Genomic DNA, 10775 nt, shown 5'->3' on the forward strand with positions numbered 1-10775 from the left:
TGTGTGTCTGCGTGTATCCCCCTCACTGTGCATGTGTGCATGTCCTTCCCTCGCTGTGTGTGTGTGTGTGTGCATGTCCTTCCCTCGCTGTGTGTCTGCGTGTATCCCCCTCACTGTGTGTGTGTGTGCGTGTCCTTCCCTCGCTGTGTGACTGCGGGTATCTCCCTCTCTGTGTGTGTTTGCGTGTCGCTGCCTTGCTGTGTGTGTCCAAAATTTGCACCATCAGTGGACTGGCCATCATAAATTGACTGTAGTATTCAGGAATATGTGGTTTAAGTAAGTTCACCACGAAAAATGCAGTGTTTAATATATAGGTATTGGAGTGGGTTTGGGTCAGATGCTCTTCAGAGGTTTGGAATGGATTTGTTGTGCCGAATGGCCTGGTTGCACACTACGCCGATTTTATTCAGGTTATTGTCCAGCCCTTGTCAACCATCCCCGTCTCTTATGCCTGCCCTTATCCCCAATATTCTCCTTAACGCTGTAATCTCCTCCAGACTCTAAAACACTCCTTGCCTATGCAAGCTTCTCCAGTCCTTGCAAGGATCGATATGTCTGTCACCTCTTCCTGCTTTTAGAACCCTCCCTATAAACTATTCCCATTTGGTACAGCACTCCCAATCATTGTTCCCTCTTGAAACTCCCATAAACATTTGTATCTCTGAAAACTCATCTGGACTGTCTCAACTTCCCTTTGACAGTTACGTACTGAGACCTGCTCTATATCAGTGAAGTAATTAAGTCTTGGCAACACTCACTGTTATAACCTCCCTCCAGCTTTACAGCACCGAGGATCTGTAGAAGCTCTTCTCAAACCAACAGCCATCTCTGTGTCTGTAATCTCCTCCACTCCCCTCAATACATTCTCTCTGAGCTCCTCTGTAGTCCACTAAACACCGCCTAACACTGTCTGTATCAGTGTAACCTTCACCAAAAATACAACCTTCTCTATCTGTGTAAATCCCTACACCGGTCCCTATTCCTCTCAACTGCGTCTAACAATACAACACTCCATGTCTGTGTATTCACCTTCAGTCCCTGTTCACCTCCCTATCTGTGTAATCTTCTCCACGCATTTTTGCTTCACTCTCTTCAACTGTCCCTGTCAGTGCAATCTTTTCCAGACGCGAAAACCCCCCTCTCTTTAACTTTCTCAGACCACATACCCCTCACTATCTGTAAGCTACTCTTATCTGAGAAACCTCCCTCTGCAAACTGCTCCAACTCTTCAACTCTCCATAAGCTCCTCCAGCTCTTACATCCCTCCCTATCTACAAAACCTCTTCCAGTCCCTAAAAGACCGACAGTCTGTGGAGACCCACTCACTATCCCTATCAGTGTAATCCTGTCAGGTCTCTGCAGTAATCCTGATCTGTCGACCTCACTCCATGCCTGTGCCTCTCCCAATCCAGTCCCTAAAAAAACCATTATCTATTTAACACCCTCCTGTCACTATCACTCCCTTGTCAATGTAAGCTCCTCCTGTGTCTCCACCATCTACCCATCTCCATGAACTTGTCCAGCTCTTACACCACTATCTTTTAAACGTCACCCTCCCCTACAGCTTCCTCCTGTTTGTGCTATGCTCCCTTGCCTGTGAAACTGTCTCCAACCAAAATTGCTATCCCAATCTCTGAAACGAAATCCAGATTCCACAACCTCCATAACCCTAGAACCTAAGCCTTCCCTCCATCCATTTACATCTCCAGTCACGACTAACCTGCATATATCTGTTTGTTCTTCCAGTCGATACAAAATCTTTATCTCTGTAATCTGCTCAGCTCCCTAAAACACTCCCTGTCGGTGATCCAGCCATGTCCTACAATCATCCTTATCCCAGTAAAATTCTCCATCCCTCCCAACATTCCCAACTCCATGAACCCCTGCAGGCCCTATAGCTCTCCACACTTCAGTAATTCCTGTGGCTCTACGGTCCTTCTTCTCTGTGTAACGTCGTTCAGACCCCATACTCTCCAGTGTCCTGCATCCTGTTCCCGCATTGCAACCAAAACCACATGTTTCTGTAATATCCACCAGTGCTTACACCCTCCCCGACTCAGTAACCTCTTGCAGTCCTAACAAAACACCTAAACTGTGAAACCTCTCATTTACCTACAATCCTCCCTCCCTCCCTTCCTCCTCAAATGCTTTCATCACCATGAAACCTCACAATTACTGATGCCTCCTTTTGGCACTGAAAACCTCCTAATGTCTGCAAAATCCGCCTGTGCTGATATCATTCCCTATCTCTGTAACCCCCACCACCCTCCAGTACGCTTCTGGGTAACAGAGCAGAGGAGGGAAGATTTGAAGATCTGGACCATATTACGGAGGTAGAATTCTGGGAATTACAGATTTGGTCTAATGTCTGTGGTGTGCAGATTATTGGAGAGGATTCTAAAGACAAGATTTATGATACTTGGAAAACCATAGTTAAATTAGAAACAGTCAGCATGGGTTTGTGAGGGGTAGGTTATGCCTCACAAACCCTATTGAATTCTTTGAAGATATGGCAGAATAATTTGATGGCTCATTCAAAAAATAAGGATGATTTTGGATACAGGGAAATCTGTCTGTCTGGATACAGGATTGGATGGCCTAGGGAAGACAGAGGGTGGCAGCAGATGGAAAGTATTGAGCCTGGAGCTCAGTGACCAGTGGTGTTCTGAAACAGTCGGCTCTGGAACTCTGCTCTCTGTGATTTTCATAAATGACTTGGATGTGGATGAAGGAGAGTGGGTTAGTAAGTTTGCCAATAACATGAAGGCTGGTGGAGTGGTGAGGAATATGGAGAGCAGTTGTAGGTTGCAATGGACATTGACAGGACGCAGAGCTGAGCTGGATGTGGCAGATGGAGTTCAATCTCGAAAAGTGTGAAGTGATTCATTCTGGAAGGTCAAATTTGAATACAGAATACAGGGTGAAAGGCAGAATACTTGGCAGTGTGGAGGAACAGAGAGATCATGGGGTCCACGTCCATGGATCCCTTAAAATCGCCACGCACGTTGATAGAGTTGTTAAAAGGAATATGTTGTGTTGGGTTTCCTTAGAAGGGGGATTGATTTTCAGAGCCGTGTGGTTTTTCTGGATCTTTGTAGCGTCCTGGTGAGACCACACTTGGAATATTGTCTTCAGTTCTGGTCCTCACTTTACAGGAAGGATGTGCAAGTTTTAGAGAGTGTACACAGGAGATTTACCAGGATGCTGCCTGTAATGGGGGGCAGTTCTTATGAAGAAAGGTTGAGGGTGCTAAGGGTGTTTCATTGGAGAAGTGGGCAGGGCGACTTTGTGGAGGTGAACAAGATGATAAAAGGCACAGAGAGAGTGAATAGTCAGAGACTTTTCCTCCTATGGCATAAATGGCTATTACAAGGTGGCATAATTTTAAGGTGAATGGAGGATGGATAAGAGGATAGAGAATAGTAGGTGGTTGGATGGACTGCCAATGGTGGTAGTAAAATTAGATACATTCGGGACATTTAATGGACTCTTGGATAGACACAAGGATAATAGTAAAATGAAGGATATGTAGTTTACGTTGATCTTACAGTTGGATAAAAGGTTGGCATGAAATCTTGGCCGATAGGTCTTGGACTGAACTGTTTTGCATTCTGTGTTCTGTGTGGTAAACTGGGTAATAAGCTCAGATCAGTGTAAAAGGATATGGCATTCAGGAGGAGCGAGGGAACTGGATACAAAGTTGGCTTGATGGTAGAAGACAGAGGGTGGTGGGAGACAAGTTGTCTTTCTGACTGGAGGCATGTGACCAGCGGTGTAGTTGGCCCACTGGTGTTTGTCATTTGGATAAATGGTTTGGATGGGAACATTGGTTTCCTGGTAAGTAATTGTTTTGGGTGTCACTGAAATTGGTGGTAAAGTGGACAGTGAAGAAGGTTATCTGTGATACAACAGGATGAACAGTACTGCTGGGATAGTGGGTTGAAGAATAGCAGATGGAGTTTAATTAGACAAAGGTGAGGTGTTCCATTTTGGTAAACAAACCAGGGTGGGACTTGTACAGTTAATGTTCGGGCCCTTGGTAGTGTTTTCAGTCAGAGATCTAGTGACCCAGGTACACAGTTCTTTGAATGTGGTGTCACAGGTAGAAGGCTGGTGAAGCAGGCGTTTGGGGTGGTTACCTACATTCGGGAGAGCATTAAGATTAGGAGTTGGGAGGTCATGTTGTGGCTGTAAAAGATATTGGTGGGGCCACTATAAAAACATTGTTGATCAGTAAGAAGAACTCATCTAGTTCACTTACCTCCTTTAGGGAAGGACATCAAATATTCTAACCTGGTCAGGATGACATGTGACTCCAGCTCCACAGCAATATGGCTGACACTGAGCTGCCCTCTGTGCAATTAGCAGAGAGGTCAAAGAACGTTGTTCCATGCAGTGACACCCACATCCCATGAATGAATATATAAAAATGCCTATGTCCCTCCGTACCTCTGCAAACCCCTCCAGCTGCAGCAATCCGTCCTGGCTTTGTAACACCCTGACCACTCTCTGTAACACTCTCACCACCTCCAGCACCTTCACTTCTCCCTGTTCCTATCGTGTCAATGAACCCTGACCGTGGTTCCCCTTCCCACAACCCTCCTCCTGCGAGCAAACCCTTTGTAATCCATTGACATTTACTCCTAAAACGCTCTCTCACTTCAGGATTTTAAGTACTTTTTGGTGATCTTCTCAGCTTCATAATCTAGTGAGGTCCCTTTTGTCCTGGGTGAGGGATCAGTGGGAATTTCTTGCTGAGGTTTTACTGTTTCAATCGAATTACCTTATGTTGTGTTTTACACTGTTCCTTCAAATGGTTTCCACTATTCATTCACAGGCACATATTTCAGTCTGTTTCGCCTGTTACCTTGGTCAGTTCTCTCAAACTCATGTAATTGGCTACTTTTTGTTTCTAGTTGTAGCTTGTCCTTTCTGTGATTCACTTTAAAACTTTATATTTATTTAAACTGCACTTTATCACAATTTCCCGAAGGATCTGTCCAGGTGACATTACTCATTCACTAAGTTTCATTACACGTTCGCTCTGCGATACTTAAGTCCCTTAACAGTTGCACAATGTGTTTTTCAAAGAAACACTGAAAAAGAAATTAACTGAACTACTCTTCCAATATCAGTGTTGCCTGTGTGATTGTCCCAGATTATACAAATATTGACGTTTTCCAAAATTATCACAATACCTTTGTTAAAAAAATTGCAATGAGTTTCTGTTTAATGCAGTGATGAGCAATGGAATGCTGTTCGGTGGCTAAAACTGTTCTGCTGTTTGTGTCCTTGGCAAGTAGTAGCCAGAATTTACATTCAGACTGACTCTACTTCATGATCTGAGGCCAAACGCTTTCTCTGTAATGCCTTTGTTATCCATTATCGTGAGCGTTGCCCATTTTGCCTGAGTTTGCACAAGATTACGAACCACTGAATATTTTTGTTCACCCTGTATCCATGTCTCCCTGGTGTCTAAATCTCTTTCATCTCTGTGTCACAAATCCATCGACCTCATTGCTGCGACGTTGTCCATTAAAAAAAAACATAATATACTCTCTTCTCTGTCACAATTCTATTTGCTGATGTACAATTTTAGTTAAACTCTGTCCCATCCTGTTCCTTTCTGCTTGTCTTCAGCCACATTCCCATGCTGTTCCATTGCTTCACCTTTTCCCTTTGGATTTGGAAAGCTCCTTTCACCTGCATCCTCTCTGTCAGTTTAATGCCCTGTCCATAAACCTACCGACATGATTGGCCAGGACACTGGTCCAAGCACAGTTCCAGGGGGACCATCCTAATAGATTTTTTTTAAAATCAGGTATGGGATGTGAGAGTCTCTGGCTGACCAGCCTTTCTTGCCCAGCTCTAGAATCCCTTGAACTGAGTAGCTTGCTCGGCCATTTCAGAGGGTAATTGAGAGGCAAACACTTTGCTGTGGGTATGTCGTGCAGACCACGTGAGGATGGGCAGATGTTCTTCTCTAATGGACACGTGTTTGGATTTGTTGTACATCAGTAATGGTTTCATACTTAGTTGTGGATTGTTAATTATTATTTTTTAAATTATTGATTACAAATGTCTCCTTTTCAGATGGCGGGATTCAATCCTGTCTCCCCTGAACATTAGCTGAGGTTTTGGATACATTCTCTTGCAATAATACCACTAGGCCATTACTTCACCTGCTCCCTGGGTGCTCATGCCTGAGCACTGATACCAGGGCATCATGAAGCTAAACCCATTCTTCCGACACAATTGTGTGATCCTGACATCTTCCAGCAATCTGGGACTATTACGTAATATCACTCCATTTTCCAGATCTGTGGGACTCAGTGCCATTCTCCATGTGTAACCCTCACTGCATCTGTTTAACTTCCCATTCTGTCTATTTCTCTGTCTCCTGTAGGTACTCAGGAAAGTCCTGACTCAGCAGCCTTCCCAGCTGCTGGGTGGATCGTCCATCACCACATTGAAAGCAGTTGGTCTGCCAGAGAGAGACAAAGGGAAAGGAGATCTAGAGCCTTCAATAAATCCTGTAGTGAGGTAAGGTCACCCACAGTGCACAGAGCAAAGAACAATGAGAGGGCTCCAAACATCTGTCAACACAACATGACATAGATACAGTGCTGGAGGGGAGCACAGTACACACACACCCCAGGATCAATCACCACCCCAATGTAAGTTCTGTTATATTAAAACTCACTACTCTGCAACAGTGTATCTATGGCATGTCTTGTGGTCCAGTGTCTTCAATAATTTTTAATCCTATAACAGATCCTATCGCTGTAACTTCCTCCCTTCCCGATAGTACCTCCACATATTTGAAATGTACTGCATTCCAGACGACCATCCCTATCCCTGTAACTTGGTTCAGTGTCTACAACATGCCTAATCTCGGTCGTCTCCTCCTCCAATAAAGTAAAACAAGGACTGCAGATGCTGGAAACCAGAGTCTAGATTAGAGTGATGCTGGAAAAGCATGGCAGGTCAGGCAGCATCCGAGGAGCAGGAAAATCGATGTTTTGGGCAAAAGCCCTTCATCAGGAACAGAGACCGGGAACCTGCAGAGTGGGGAGATAAATGAGAGAGGGGTGGGGATGGGGAGAAAGTAGCATAGAGTACAATAGGTGAATGGGGTGGGGAAGAAGGTGATAGGTCAGAGAGGAGGATGGGGGAAGGTAGCAAAGAGGACAATGGGTGAATGGGGGTGGGGATGGGGGTGATAGGTCAGAGAGGAGGGTGGAATGGATAGATGGGAAGGGAGATAGGCCATTAGGACAGGTCATGAGGGCGGTGCTGAGCTGGAAGGCTGGAGGTGGGGTGAGATGGGGGAAGGGGAAATGAGGAAACTGGTGAAGTCCACATTGATGCCCTGGGATTGAAGTGTTTCGAAGCGGAAGGTGAGGCTTTCTTACTCCAGGCGTCGGGTGGTGAGGAAGTGGCGGTGGAGAAAGCCCAGGGCCTGCATGTCCTCGGCAGAGTGGGAGGGTGAGTTGAAATGTTGGGTCACAGGGTGGTGGGGTTGATTGGTGCGGGTGTACCAGAAATGTGCCCTAAAGTGCTCTGCTAGGAGGTGTCCAGTCTCCCCAATGTCGAGGAGACCGCATCGGGAGCAACGGATACAATAAATGATATTGGTGGATGTGCAGGTAAAACTTTGGATGTGGAAGGCTCCTTTGCGGCCTTGGATGGTGGTGAGTGGAGAGGTGTGGGCGCAGGTTTTGCAATTCCTGCAGTGGCAGGAGAAGGTGCCAGGAAGGGAGGGTGGGTTTTTGGGGGTCGTGGAACTGACCAGGTAGTCACGGAGGGAATGGTCTCTGCGGAAAGTGGAGAGGGGTGGGGAGGGAAATATATCCCTGGTGGTGGGGTCTGTTTGGAGGTGGCGGAAATATCGGCGGATGATTTGGTGTATGCGAAGGTTGGTGGGGTGGAAGGTGAACACCAGGGGCGTTCTGTCCTTGTTACGGTTGGAGGGGTGGGGTTTGAAGGCGGAGGTGTGGGATTTGGACGAGATGCATTGGAGTGCATATTTTACCACATGGGAAGGGAAATTCCGATCTCTCAAGAAGGAGGCTATCTGGTGTGTTCTGTGGTGGAACTGGCCCTCCTGGGAGCAGGTACGACGGAGGCAGAGGAATTAGGAATAGGGGTTAGGAATTTTGCAGGCGGTAGGGTGGGAAGATGTGTAATCTAGGTAGCTGTGGGAGTCGGTAGGTTTGTAAAAAATGTCAGTGTAATGTCGGTTGTCATTAATGGGGATGGAGAGGTCCAGGAAGGGGAGAGAGGTGTCTGAGATGGACCAGGTAAATTTAAGGTCAGGGTGGAATGTGTTGGTGAAGTTGATGAATTGCTCAAACTCCTCGAGGGAACACGAGGTAGTGCGAATGCAGTCATCAGTGTTGCGGAGGAAGACGTGAGGAGTGGTGCCATTGTAACTACAGAAGATGGACTGTTCTACGTAGCCAACAAAGAGACAGGCATAGCTGGGGCCCATACAGGTACCCATGGCTACCCATTTGGTCTGGAGGAAGTGGGAGGATTTGAAGAAAAAATTGTTAAGGGTGAGGACAAGTTCAGCCAAACGAATGAGAGTATCGTTGGAAGGGTACTGTTGTTGATGTTGGGAGAGGAAGAAATGGAGGGCTTGGAGGTCCTGGTCATGGTGGATGGAGGTGTAGAGGGATTGGATATCCATTGTGAAGATGGGGCGTTGGGGGCCAGGGAAACGCAAGTATTGGAGAAGTGGAGGGTGTGAGTGGTGTCTCGAACGAAGGTGGGTAGTTCCTGTACTGGGGGATAGGACAATGTCGAGGTAGGTAGACATGAGTTCGGTGGGGTAGGAGCATGCTGAGACAGTGGGTCGGCCAGGGTGGTCAGGCTTGTGGATCTTGGGAAGGAGGTAGAACCGGGCAGTGGGGGATCCGGGACAATGAGGTTGGAAGCTGTGGGTGGGAGATCTCCTCCTGAGATGATGAGGTTCTGTATGCTCTGGCAGATGACGGTTTGTTGATGGGAGGTGGTTCATGGTAGTGGGGGTGGTAGGAGGAGGTGTCTTCGAGTGGGCATCATGGCTTTAGCAGTGTAGAGGTCAGTGTACCAGACTACCACTGCACCCACTTTAACTGCTGGTTTGATGGTGAGGTCGGTATTGGAGCAGAGGAAGCGGAGAGCTGCACGTTGTGAGGGTGAGAAGTTGGAGTGGGGGATGGGGTAGATAGGTTGAGGCGGTTAATGTCTCGGTGGACGTTGGAAATGAAGAAATCGAAGGCAGGTAATAGGCCAGGAGCGGGGTGTCCAGGTGGATGGGAGTGTATTGGAGGCCGGCAAAGGGGTCGTCAGAAAATAGGCGGGAGTCTTCATTATAAAAGTGAGGCGGAGATGGTGGAAGAAGTGTTCGATGTCACGGCGTGTATTAAATTAATTGATGTGTGGACGGAGGGGGATAAAGGTGAGGCCTTTGCTGAGGACTGATCATTCGTCCTCAGTGAGGGGGAGGTAAGGGGGAATGGTGAAATCTCGGCAGGACTGGGAGCTGGGACGAGGCGTAGGTGTAGAGCTAGGGGAGGTGATGGAGCCTGTAACTGGAGTGGGTGTGGTGTTAGGGGGAATGGGGATGGAGTCATGAGGGGTGGTGTTCCCCTCAGGGTTCTGGGGCCGGGGATGGTGACGGTGGGACCTGGGGGAGGTGTCAGCAGAATGCAGGTGAGTAGCGTTGATGGGGGCGGAAGTGGTGGCAAACACGGCAGTGTGTTGGGGGGGGAAGTCACTGAGTGTGTGACATCAGCGATGATGTAAGGGGCGGAAGTGATGTCACTTGTGGCGCATGAGGAATTGTGAGGGGCAGAAAAGGCATTTACTTTATTTTAACCAATACTTTCCTGTCACCAATCTGTTTGACAATGTCGCATTTTAATTAAACTCAGTCCCTTACTGTTTCTTTCTTTTGGTCTTCATTCACATCTCCATGGTGTTCCAATATTTCAACCTTTCTCTTTGGACTTGGGAATTTCCATTCACCTCAGACCTGTCCCCCTCCTCATCTGTGTCCATTTATAGCACACTGCATAATCTGGTACCAGAGGAGCCTATCCCAATAAAATAACTCCGTCTTCCCTGAGTACCGGTAGCAGTGCTCACTGGTCAGAACCACTTCTGATAATACCATTGTGTGATCCTGATACATTCCTGCACTCTGCTGATATCACTGTCTCTCTCCATGTGGTATCCCTCACTGCGACAGTCTAATTGCTGCCTCTGTCAGTGTCTCTCGCTCTTCCAGCTATTCCAGATCCTGAGCCAACAGCATTCTCCACTCCAGAGGGAAGCAACTGCACAGGCCATGGATGGAGACTGGGAATTTCCAGATCTCTGTGGGACTCAGTGCCATTCTTCATGTGTAATCTTCATTGCATCAATGTAATTTTTCATTCTGTCTACTTCTCTGACTCCTATAGGTATTCCTGATGTCCCTGACGCAGCAGAATTACCAATTCCTGTCTCGTCCATCACCACATAGAAGACAGTTGGTCAGCCAGAGAGAGATGGAGAGTGAGATCTGGAGCCTTCAGTAAATCCTGCAGCCGGTAAGATCACTCACAGTAAACAGCACAAGGAGGAGTTAGTGGACTTTAATTCAGACCCTGAGGGCATGATGTAGGAACAATGCTGGGCAAGGAGCATGAGAAAATTCTCAGGCTTCATTATCACCATCTTGTCTGTAAATTCATCTGTTCCACAGAACCCTCCCTATGTCTGTCAGTTTCTCCATTGTCTGT

At 47.1% G+C, this 10775-nt stretch overlaps 1 pseudogene; it reads right to left on the bottom strand.

The window, feature by feature from the left end:
* Window positions 1-7282: 7282 nt before the first annotated feature.
* On the bottom strand, window positions 7283-8506 carry LOC148142294 (uncharacterized; annotated as a pseudogene).
* Between the last annotated feature and the right edge of the window lie 2269 nt (window positions 8507-10775).

The sequence above is a fragment of the Chiloscyllium plagiosum genome, unplaced genomic scaffold (assembly GCF_037043375.1).
Source record: "Chiloscyllium plagiosum isolate Xiang-an unplaced genomic scaffold, Cpla_swu_hap1 HiC_scaffold_29, whole genome shotgun sequence".
Classification (NCBI taxonomy): domain Eukaryota; kingdom Metazoa; phylum Chordata; class Chondrichthyes; order Orectolobiformes; family Hemiscylliidae; genus Chiloscyllium; species Chiloscyllium plagiosum.